We start from the raw sequence: 12,500 nt of genomic DNA on the forward strand, positions 1-12,500 counted from the left end.
TTCTGCAAACTTTTTGAACATTTCAAAATGTTCGCACGACGGGCCGGCACCCGCAGGTCGTGGGAACTTTACCGCACGACTATTGCGACTAATCGCAGGGACGTCGCTACGATGTCGAGCGTGTATGCCGATTTCGGAAATTTTCAAAATCGCCAACCGTCGCAGAGCGAAATTGGTAAACACTCGCCTGCGCCAGAACGGGGTGGGCCGACCATTAGGTCCCACCGGGAAGAAGCCTACCGGCGCAATAGGCCGCAACGTAAAATAAGAAGAAAAAAAAAGTTTGGAACCACTCGACATAGAGTAAGAGAGGGAGCCAAAGGGACTTGAAAATCTAGATCTTTGTCCTTCTACGCAGGTATCGACAACGCCATGTATACTCTTCCTAACCGAGTCCATAACACCGTGGGACAGGCCAATCCGCAGTAAGACTTCCTGGCGAGACAAATCGTTATTCTGGACCACGCTACCTGGGTAGGTGAAATTTTCCGAAATCTCAACGTCCTCACCACACGCATGGACACACTGCACTACTGAGAGCAGAAAGCTATATGAAAAGACGTAGAAGAAAAGTGTGAAAAGGAGTAGGAGAAGGTGGAGGTGGAGGAGGAGGAGGAGGTAGTGAGGAATATAGAGAGGGAGGAGAATGTGGAGGTAAAAAAAGTAATAGAAAGAATAGGGAGGAGGAGGGTCATAATGAAATCAGGAACGGTAGAATGTGAGAGAGGGATGTTTCTCTTGACATTTGGCTAAGAATAAGTATCTCTCTCTCTCTCTCTCTCTCTCTCTCTCTCTCTCTCGCTCTCCTCCTCCTCCTCCTCCTCCTCCCCCAGGTGAACCCCCCCAACACACCGGGCAAGTAGGCTTTCTTTAATCCGGAGAACAAGGTGCTGTCGCAATTTTAAACACAGGTAAATAATTTGATGATTCTTGTGTGTGTATGAGTGTTTTTTTTTTTTTTTGTGTGTGTGTGTGTGGGCGCGTGTGTAGCCTGCCAGCAGTGTCTGCATGAGCTGACAACTGCACTCTCTCCCTCTCTTACCCACGCCAAGACAGCCAACAAGCGGTTGCTGACGTCAATCAGCAACTGCGTTTGATATGGGAGTGAGGGGGGCGCTGGCAGGTAGCTTCGCCCCTGAGAAGACCCAGGTGATGGTTATCTCTCAGCCACACAAGCTGTCGAAGGAAGAGTGATGTTTGGCTCCGTCACCCTCCTGCTCCAGGATTACGTTAGAATTATCAGCGTGGACTTGGACCGAGAGCTGCGCTTCGACCGCCACCTGAAACATGTCGCCCACCAAGTCTCCGTCCGGGTCTGTGCCTTACGTAGAGTGGCGAATTTCATAAACAAACGTGAAATCCTGCTACTCTGCAAGGCCCAGGTAAGACCCTACCTGCAGTATGGGAAAGTTGGAAAGTACCGTTTAGTCGGCGCAACATCTGTGTTCATATATATGCCGGAGAGAGACATAAGGGGAAGGAATTATAGGAGAAGGGAACAGATCCCAGGAGACGGGACACAACCCCCGATTAAATACCTGGTACTCATTCACTGCTGGGTGGATAGGGGCGTAGGGTATCGGAAAAGCCGCCCAAATTTTTCCACTCCGCCCGGGAATCGAACCCGGGCTCTCTCGGTTGTGAGCCAAGTGTGCTGACCACTGCACCACAAAGCCCCCTTGCAGTATGAGGCTCTGACCCCGATGTCCAGGGTGGTCACACACCTGCAGAGACTGGACAAGGTGGAGCGACTTGTGCAGCGGCTGTTAATGGAGAACTACCCCCAGTCGCCCCCACAGGATATACCACCCCTGAACACTCTGGAGCTCCGCCGGGACGTCGCTGCCATGGTGGTGTTTCACAAGGTCCAGGTACAAGGAGTTTCACACCTGGCGAGGCTGAGGCTCCACCCGCGAAAGGCTGTGGGAGATACGAGAACGGTACTCTCCAGCCACGAGCAGGTCGGGTGCCGAGGTCACGCGCCAGTCAGCACCAGAGGACCTTCACCTCCAGAGTGCCACGCCTGTCGAACACGTTCACTGTAGCAGTGCCTACATTGAGGGGAATGTCCACCCAGCAGGTGAAGGTGGCTGCTCACATATGGCGAGGAACATGCCCTACACCAATAGTGCTCCTAAACTCACAGTGAGCGCGTCAAAAAAGGCTTTTGAAATAGACGAGGAAAAAAAAAGTCCATTTAAGCCTCGAAAAGTGCACAACTGACAGTTGTAACCGTTTTTCTTTTTTCCTGTGTTCTCATTTAATAGCTCGTCCGTCTGTTAATCAAAATGCATATGTTGTGTACTACACTCTAAGTTTAAAAGAGAGAGAGAGAGAGAGAGAGAGAGAGAGAGAGAGAGAGAGAGAGAGAGAGAGAGAGAGAGAGAGAGATATTTACATAGATTTACATAGAAAATCACACCACACAGACCCCATGGTCCAGACTAGGTGGCCTATCCTTAAACCTAAGTGATTCTACATTAATCAGATGGCTCCAAAACGTTGCAGTTATACTATAGTTAATATTAAGTTCAAGGAAGTGACGGTCGAACTTGTATTTAAAGGAGTCAATGGTGTTACACTGGAGCACTAAAGGTGGGAGCTTATTCCATTCTCGCACTACAACTTTGGTGAAGAAAAATTTGGTGCAGTCTGAATTTACTTGTCTACATTTGAGTTTAATGCCATTGTTCCTCGTTCGCAAAGTGTCATCCATTATAAACAATTTTGATCAGTCTACATTCGTGAAACCATTAGGTATTTTAAAACATTCGATCAGTTTTCGTCGGAGGCGACGTTTCTCAAGAGAGAACATGTTAAGGGTGGAAAGCCTTTTTTCGTAGGATTTGTTGCGCAAGGAAGGGATAATTTTTGTTGCCCAACGCTGAACACCTAATTTAGTAATGTCCTTTGCATGGTGGGGAGACCAAAACTGTACCGCATATTCCAAGTGGGGTCTGACTAAACTATTGTAGAGCGGAAGTATTACATCTTTATTCTTGAAAAAAAGTTTCTTTTAATGAAGCCCAACATTATGTTCGCTTTATTTGCTGCATCGATGCATTGCTGTGAGAATTTGAGGTTTGACGTGATTTTGACCCCCAGGTCCTTAACGCATTGAACGCTTGTGAGTTTAACGCCGCGCATTTCGTAATCGAACTTCTTATTTCTTGTTCAAACTTGAATGACCTGGCACTTGTCGACTTTAAAGGGCATCTCCCATCTATCCGACCAAGCTGAAATTTTGTGCAAATCCTCTTGAGGCTTTGCCTGTCTTCGTCAGTGAGAACCGAGTTACCAATCTTTGTGTCGTCTGCAAATTTACTAATGCGATTATTGAGTCCAACATCCACATCATTGATGTTAATAATGAAAGCACTGGGCCAAGAACCCGAGCCACTAGTGACCGCTCCCCACTCTGAGTTAAATCCGTCAATCACCACTCTTTGTTGTCTGTTGCTCAACCAATTCGCGATCCATTGGTTTACTTGGCCATCAATACCTATTTGCTTTAATTTATAAAGTAATGTATGATGTGGGACTTTATCAGACGCTTTCGGGAAATCAAGATAGACAATGTCCAATGATTTGGTTACGTCATAAACTGAGAAGAGGTCGTTATAAGAGGTCAATACGTTTGATAGGCAAGATCTTTTGTTACGGAAGCCATGTTGTGAATCCCCAATTAATGAGTGACTTTCAAGGTAACTCACAATTTTGTCTTTAATTATGCTCTCTAGTAGCTTACCTACAACTGAAGTTAGACTAATGGGTCTGTAATTACCTGGTATTTTTTTGTCTCCTGTCTTAAAAATCGGTGTCACGTTAGCCTTTTTCCAATCCGAAGGAACGATGCCTTGTCGCAAGGACATATTGAATACGGTAATGAGGGAGGAGAGTATTTCGCTCTTTGTTTCTTCAAGCAGTATAGGATATACTTTGTCAGGTCCGGGACTTTTATTTGTTTTAAGTGAATGGAGAGCTTTAAGGACTTCATCGGCTGTTATTTCAAAATTAGGCAATGCATGCTCGAGATTTACATTAGTACTGGTGTTGGTGGTGGTGGGAGGAAGACTGTTAGTATTAAACACCGAGGAAAAGTAATTGTTTAAGAGGTTTGCAATGTGTTGGCTGTCAGTCAATAGTGCACCGTTACTGTTTGTTAAAGGTCCAATTCCACTTCTGATCGCCTTTATGTTGTTTATGTAACTGAAGAAGGATTTCGGATTATTTTTACAGTTGGCTGCAATATTTTCTTCATATCTACGCTTTGCCTGAAATACTAATATTTTTACTCGTCGCCTGGCATCATGATAAAGTTTAATGTTTTCGGGCATGCTTTGTTCATTCTTTAACCTGTAAAACAATTTTCTCTCCTTGACTGAGTGTTTAATTTCGCTATTGAACCAAGGTGGGCTTTTATTAGTGGTACTTCGCTTCTTGAGGAGAGAGATAGAGAGAGAGAGAGAGAGAGAGAGAGAGAGAGAGAGAGAGAGAGAGAGAGAGAGAGAGAGATTTGAATAGAGAAAAGATAAATGATAAAAAAAAAATAGTTTGCCGTTTAAAAAGCAAGGTGGCACAAAAAACATCCCTCCCCTCCCCCCTTACACATCTACTACCCCTCTCCAAGCATCCACCTACTCACAGCCACACATCCACCTACTACACCACATGTACACCTTCACCTCCCCCCCACCACACCTTCGCCACCCTTTCACACACGGGAAGGCGATGGCTGAGTGCTCGGCGCATGCGGGCGTGGTGATCCGGAGACCTGTGATGGAGTCCAGCTCGCCGCTACAAACTGACAATTTTCCGCTATTGCTGAGTGGCCGAAGACAACCCACAAACACTGAATACCACTTATTAACCCGCACTTCACTAAACACTGTCGCAAGAGGAACAAGTGGAGCTCCGGGGGCAGCATGAGCCACGCAAGGTTGACCTCACTAAGTATTTAAAACTAGTAGTTGCCTGCGCCACCAATGGATTGGAAGCGACCATCAGGTCTCGTCTTAAAAGCCTACCGTGGACCAAGCGATAAAACAAACCAACACATTCCAATTCAGCACCCCTCCCTCCCCACACACAGACCTTTTCTTGGATTTCCCGTTTTTTACTCCGTTTTTTCAACCAAATCTTTCACATGCACTTTTTCCTTTTCACATGACTCCCTCATCTGTTGGAGGCGTCGTTTACGGACTCAAAACCATTTATTGAAAACATTAAAACAAAAATCCCCAGATTTTAATTGTCTGAATGAAAGCGTCTGATATGATTTCTCTTCGCTCTAAATTTAGTTATCTACCTATATATCTATCTCACTCATCTGTCTTTTTGGTTCCGTATATATTTTTTCATTTACATTTTTCTGAAGCTAAAAACCGTTGTTATCTCATACAATAAACACTACATCGTAACTTCTTATATTTGTCTTTCTTTATTTTCACACCACTATAATCAAATACTTTATTTCTGCCCTCCTCCTCCTCCTCCTCTTCCACATTTGTTATTTTTACCAACTTTCCTTTAGAATTTAAGCATCATTTTCATCCCACCCTTTATCGAGTTCTCCACGATACCGAACGCCTCAAAGCCATTTATTGCAGAAAGTGATTTAGAAAGATATAAAATATGAAGTTTCCATTTAAGATTTTGAGTAAAAGATAGGCCGAGATTGTTTATTGTAGAAGAAAGAAACATCTGTTATCGAAAAATAGGGGATAGATGTTTGGAAGATTGTGTCGAGTTGACAGAAGAAGCTATTGAGTTTCTGAGGCACTGAAAGACACCGAGATCCACCTGTCCCTTTCATAAATGATAGCAATATATCAAGTCAAGCGTTCTGTAGCGTCCAGCATAGTCTTGTAATTCCTGTAGGGAGGGGTTTCTGTTGAAAGATGTTCAACAATGCAGAGGAGAGTCATCAGCGTAAGAGTGAAGGACAGCTTGTTATGGAACCTCTTTCATTACCTTTTCCCCTTCTCTCCTTTCTTTCTTCATCGTCTGCCTCCTACATATTCTGCAGGCCATCCTTTCTCTCTCAGTTCCTTAGGCGCCTTCTTCATCATTTCTCTCGTACTGGCAAGAAAGGAAAGTGAAGCCGTAGGGGAAACCGGGATGGCTGTTAATTAAGATGACAGGAGTGGCCGATTACCCGAGGGTATGGTGGTGAGGGAAGAAAGGAAGAATAGCAGGAAGGAACGAAGAAAAAGGAAATTGGAAGAAAAATGAAAGGAAGAAAGGAATGCAGAATGAAAGGAAATACAAAGGAAGGAGGAAGGGGGTGAATGAGTAGAGGGAGGATGGAAGGAAAGGAAAGATGATTAGAGGGACGCATGAATGAAGAAATGAATGAAGGAGGGAGGGAGGGAGGGAGGAAGGGAGGAAGGATGGAGAAAAAAAGGAAGGAAGGAAGGAAGGATGGAAGGAGGGAGGAAGGAAGGAGATACCTTACTAGATTTACAAGCTAACTACGAAAGGAGGAGGAAACATGGAAACATGGAAAGACAGGCAACAGGAAGCCTATCGGCCCATTACGAGGTCTTCGCTCTATAGTCGGTCCAAATTAGCTTGGCCAATTTGCACCGAGAGGCCCCTCCCCCATTCTGGCTAAGCTCCGCCCCCCTTTCACCTGATTGGCTGTTGATGACATCATAGATTGTATCAAAGACACGTGCCAAATATATATGATTGAGATAATCTAGCTTTTTTCATGATTAACAAATATTCGAAACTTAATTGAATAACGACACTCTACTTAAACAATCAATGACATCACCTAAGAAACAAAGTACAATCATAATACTGCAAGTTTTCAAGGGAGAACGGGCCCTGTTAAACGAGCACTGAAGGCGATGATAGTAGGCTATCTATAAAGTAATGCACACTTTCCGTCATTATTTCCTACATAGCTCAATGACATAGGCATACCAAAGACAATCACATATAAAATATACTCTATAATAACTGAACACAGGTGGGAATCATTGTATTGAGGAATAAGATATGTATCTGGGGCTTGGAGCGACGGGTAGGCTACGTATGTACGCTCAGCACAACAGCCACAGATACGAAACTTATTCCTCAATACAATGATTCCTACTTGTATGAAACCACTGTAGAATATATTTTTTATGTGATTATATTTGGTTTGCCTATGTGAATGAGCTATGTAGGAAATAATGACGGAAAGTGTGCATTACTTTATAGATAGCCTACTATCATCGCTTTCGGTGCTCGTTTTGCAGGGCCCGTTCTCCCTCGAAAACTTGCAGTATTATGATTGTACTTTGTTTCTTAGGTGATGTCATTGATTGTTTAAGTACAGTGTAGTGACCCTCTAATCTCCCCGTTTTCTCTACCTTCATCTCTTCAGTCTGCCCTTTAACTCACCACGTTCTCTTTCTCTTCCGCCTTCTATTACACACACACCTATCTCATCCTCCATATTTTATCGAGTCGTGGGCCACTACATCATAAACATGTACCAAATTATCACGTGTATTATAACAAACTCACCAACATAGATAATAACACCAAATCATCAAATGTGTATATAATAATGTATATCAACCTCTGTAAATAGTATTTACCATATGTAGAAACATTCATATGCCCAAAAATAAAATTCTTCTCCAATGGAGTCACCACCGGTTAATGGTAGTTTCTATCAACCAACAAAGGCTTGACCTAGTGGACTTACAACGGCGAAGCTAACAGCTTCGTTCGGCGGCCGAAAGCACACAAGCAGCAATGCTTGGCTTTCACGTAGCGGTCTAGGCTACCGCCACAACAGTATCGTTATTCAATTAAGTTTCGAATATTTTTTAATCATGAAAGAAGCTAGATTATCTCAATCATATATATTTGGTACGTGTCTTTGATACAATCTATGATGTCATCAACAGCCAATCAGGTGAAAGGGGGGCGGAGCTTAGCCAGAATGGGGGAGGGGCCTCTCGGTGCAAATTGGCCAAGCTAATTTGGACCGACTATAGTGATATATGCTCAATAGTCACTTTGTACCTGAAAAGCAGACCAAAGTATCTTGGTACATGTGTTCAGTTTACTCCTGATGCAACGAAGTAACGGTCGATGCGATTTTTAAAGGAGTCCATGGTTTCTGTACTAACTTATCAGGAGGGTTGTTCCAATGGCGTATGACTCGGTGAGAAGAAACTCCTGCCAATGTCTGTATTGCATCGCTTCACTCGGATAGGTTGTTTCTGGTTCTTGAGTTGGTTTGTAGCTCGAAAAACTTGGAGTGGTCGACGTTACTAAAGTTCTTTAAGTACTTGAAGACCTAAATCATATCCCCGCGCAAGCTTCTCTTTTCCAGTGAAAATAATCATTCGTCGTACGGCTGAGACCTTGAGGGTGGAATCACTTTCGTAGCACGTCGCTGAACTTTTTCTAATCATTCAATGTCATTCCTGCAATTAGGGAACCACAACTATACTGCATATTCGAGGTGAAGTCTTACCGCTGTGTTATACAAGGATAACATTTCTTACGGCGTCTTCCACTCGAAGTTTTTATAAACCCGAGCTTAGTGTTGGCTTTATTGTCTGCTTTTTTACAGATTCGCGTGTTTCAGGTCACTGCTGATGATAACTCCAATATCCGATTCCTCTTCTACAACCTGCAGAGGCTTCAAATGCATGCTGTATGTATGCTTACTATTTTTGGATCCGTCAACGTTGACTGGCAATTGACACTTTTCAGACCAAGTGGATGATCCGGTGGCAAATGTGGTAAGGAATAGGAGGGGGAAGGAGGAGGAGAATTAGGAGGAGGAGGAGGAGGAGAAGGAGGAGGAGGAGGAGATGGAGGAGGAGGAGAAGTAGGAGTAGGAGGAAAGGGAGATTTTTTTATTTTTAAATATGGAAAAGCATACAACCTTTTAACTAAGCACACATCAAAACCGTAGACAAAAAAAGTTGTTAAGACAAATAAAATCATTAAAGACATGTTTTTGAAAGAAAAAATATATAAAAGAAAAATTAAGAAAAAGTCGAGAGGAAAACAATAAATAAAAAGTTGATGACACCGGACAGCCAAGCCAGGTGAGCCCGATCACGCGGCTCACCTGGGCGAAGTAATGAGGTAAAGGCAATGTGTGCAGGGCAGCGGGCAGATGAAAGAGGGAAGCAGGGATTCTATTGCGTCTCGCTTAACATTATATCGAAAAAAGCAATGAAGCGTGTGGGATGTGTGGGAGGCTGTTTGTGTTTATTTGTTCTTGGTATAGAAAAGTGTAGAGAGCGGGAACCAGGGAGAGATGGATAGTGAATGGAGAGGGAGGCGGAAGGACAGCAGAAAGAAAGGAGGGAAGAAAGGGTGGAAAAAATGGAGCCGAAGGGGAAGAGGGAGGGAGGAGGAAACGAGAAAGAAAAAAAATGGAGAACGATACACACATAGTCTGATACATAATTATATATATATATATATATATATATATATATATATATATATATATATATATATATATATATATATATATATATATATATATATATATATATATATTAAAAACAAATACAGTAGATAAACATAAATAATTTATATACAAAGAAATATAAACACACACCAAGAAAGTAACTGAAGAAACAAAGGATTGAGAACACTTATACAAATAAATGTGGGGGTATTTTTTTCGGGGGGAGGTCTGAAGTAGGGGTTGGGGGGTCAGTGGGGGGTGACGGAAGAGGGGGTAGCTGGACCCCCACCCCCTCCAATCTTTCACTTTTTCATATGCCCTACCCACCCCCCCACCCCCCTCTCGGGCTAGCGTACGGAAGCGAGGGATGACGGGAGTGGGGATGCCCAGCGGGGGTGACGGAAGAGAGGGTACTTGAAGGGTTAAGACATAGACTTCACAATCTCTTGACGGGAAACGGGGCGCGGGGCCGATTCGCAGGGGGCCGATTTTCAAAAATTTAAAATTTAAATATTTTCAAAACCAAAGCAGCTAGCGACCTGAAACTAAAACAGGCACCTCCCTTAGGCATATATGAGTCTCCATGAGCAGCGGTATCAAAAAATTCAAAGTCGTTCCCTAATAAAATCCCGATTAATTGTTTTTTATATAAGTATAACAAAACTTAAAAAGGCTATAAAATCCTCAGATTTTACGCTAGATGCACAAACATCACCAAATGCAGAGATAATCACTTATATTTTCAGAATCAATAGCAATATTTAGCATATCTTATAAGTTTTTGCCCGAAATAGCTACTTTTTTTTTTTTTATTTAGTGCAATTTTTTACGTAAGTTTTTAACATCTAATAAATCACTTAATTTTCACATTAGAAACTTAATACTTGAGGAAAGCATGCAGAAACATCTTAATTTTACTCAACAAAAGCAAAATATTCATTTTCTATATACAATCACAACTTATTTTGGTTGAATTCCGATGTCACTATTGCAGCAGCACGTCTTGCCGGCTATCTGGCCCTCGTCCCTGAACAATCACTTTAGCCTTTTGGCCTATGACTTGTGGGCCCCGGTCAGTTTCCTGGACTTGTACACGTCCCTGTTCCTCGCCGTCTCCTTCCTGCCCTCCTCGATACTGCTCCTCTTCCTGCCGGTCGGCTGCTTCAAGGCCTTGTTCTTCCTCGCTTCTGAGGTCACGTCCTTGGAGAAATTAGCACCGAAACAGTTGAAGAGGGACCTGCTGATGTGCGGCAAGATGGTGTTGGCCAGGTTGTGCTCCTCCTGGCACCTGTACCCCTGCAAGGTCGGGTCTGAGGCCGCCAGGAACTCCAGGAGGTGCCTGAACCCGTCCCTGTGGCGCATGGCAAGGGAGAGGAACCTCAACCTGCGCTCCTTCTTGTCCTCCCTGCACATCAGGGAGTCCCACAGCGACATCCCGAAGGACGCCATGTGGGCCATTGGGAGAGATGGCCGCTTCAGGACCGCCCGGCCCGTCTCCAGCTCCCCTGTCGACCAGCTCGACCAGGGCGTCGAACATCACAGAGGGCGGGTCGCCCCTCTCGAGCTCCACGGTAATCTTCATCTCCTCCTGCTGGGCAAGCTCCTGCTTGCAGCACTCGGCCACAGAGGAGTTGGCCTGGACCTTCCTGGCCAGGTAGCCGGCGTAGTTGCCGACCGCGGCGAGGAGCAACTCGTCCGTCGGCGGGTCCGGCTGGTCGTCGGCCAGCTCCCTGGCAAGCTGGGCCAAGATCACCTCGTCGTCCTCCTTCTCCTCTGCCTTGGCCCGGTCCAGGTCGGCCTGCACGTCCCCGGGGAAGAACCCGACGAGCTTCAGCAAATGCAGGCGCTGGGCCAACCTGTTGCTCACCATGAAGTTCTGCACGCTCGTCCAGTAGTTGGCGCCGCACATGGTGCGGCGCTTTACGAAAGAGTGCTCAGTCGGGTCAGAGTTGGCCTTCCCCATGCACACATACTCGACCCCGTAGGACGTAGTGAACAGCCCCCTCACTACCACACTGCACTGAACACACCACTGCACTGCACACAACACTGAGTCACTGCACTGATGGCGTAGTACGGCTCCTCCACAGTTTACTCCACGGGGTCGCGGCGTCCTCATATCTTGTGTCTCCTCCGTCACTTCCACTCGATCCACTGCCTTCTGTGTCTTCTTGTATCGTCCTCTGGATCCTTGCAGTTGTGGGGAAGGGTACAGAGACGATGAATAACTGTAGGTCCTTTACTTGGAGAGTAAACAGAGGCAGGACAGCGATAATCCTTTACAGAGGGAAGTGCCCAGCTGACTGCGTGCCTAAGGCGAGTTAGGCGACGCGGGAACTGAGCTGAGTTGCCATGTAGGCACTAACTAAACGTACATTTCTTGTTTCCTAATACGTAAAACTGTGGACTTCACTATCCTACAGTTATCATTCATTTTACGTAAAGATTTCAACTTAAAGTTACGCAAATTTGCCATTTTTTACACAACGTTTTCAAAGTGCACGCATGGTGCTATTTTATATAAGTTACCTTGAATCCTCGACCAAATCACTCTAGAGACACTCCTGCCTGCTTGTATGCACTAAAACTTGAAGATTTCGTCCTGTTTCCACTTAAATTCGGAGTAAGAACGCAGAGTGTGTTTGAGTTGTCGCAGTGAAAGTCGCCATAACAATCGGCCCCTTACGCGAAGCCAGCGCGCCAAGACTGAAGAGATTTCCCGTCAACTAGTTGTGAAGTCTATGGTTAAGATAAGATCGCGGGCTCGAATGACCACAAGATTATAATCACGGAAAGAGGTTAAAGACATTAGGTTAATGACCAGGCTGGAATATGTCCCGCGCACCTGTCTCCGGCGTCTTGTCTTTCTTTCCCTCCCTCTTCCCATAGGCGCGCATACACACACACACACACACACACACACACACACACACACACACACACACATCTGGCCATGCGAGGTAAAATCGCGGAAAAAATGGATCGATGACATCTCCATGCATCTGAGGTCACGCCTATTGGAGTCTTAATGATTCAAGTCATTACAATAAACCTCAGG

The sequence above is a fragment of the Eriocheir sinensis genome, unplaced genomic scaffold (genome assembly GCF_024679095.1).
Source record: "Eriocheir sinensis breed Jianghai 21 unplaced genomic scaffold, ASM2467909v1 Scaffold578, whole genome shotgun sequence".
Taxonomy (NCBI): domain Eukaryota; kingdom Metazoa; phylum Arthropoda; class Malacostraca; order Decapoda; family Varunidae; genus Eriocheir; species Eriocheir sinensis.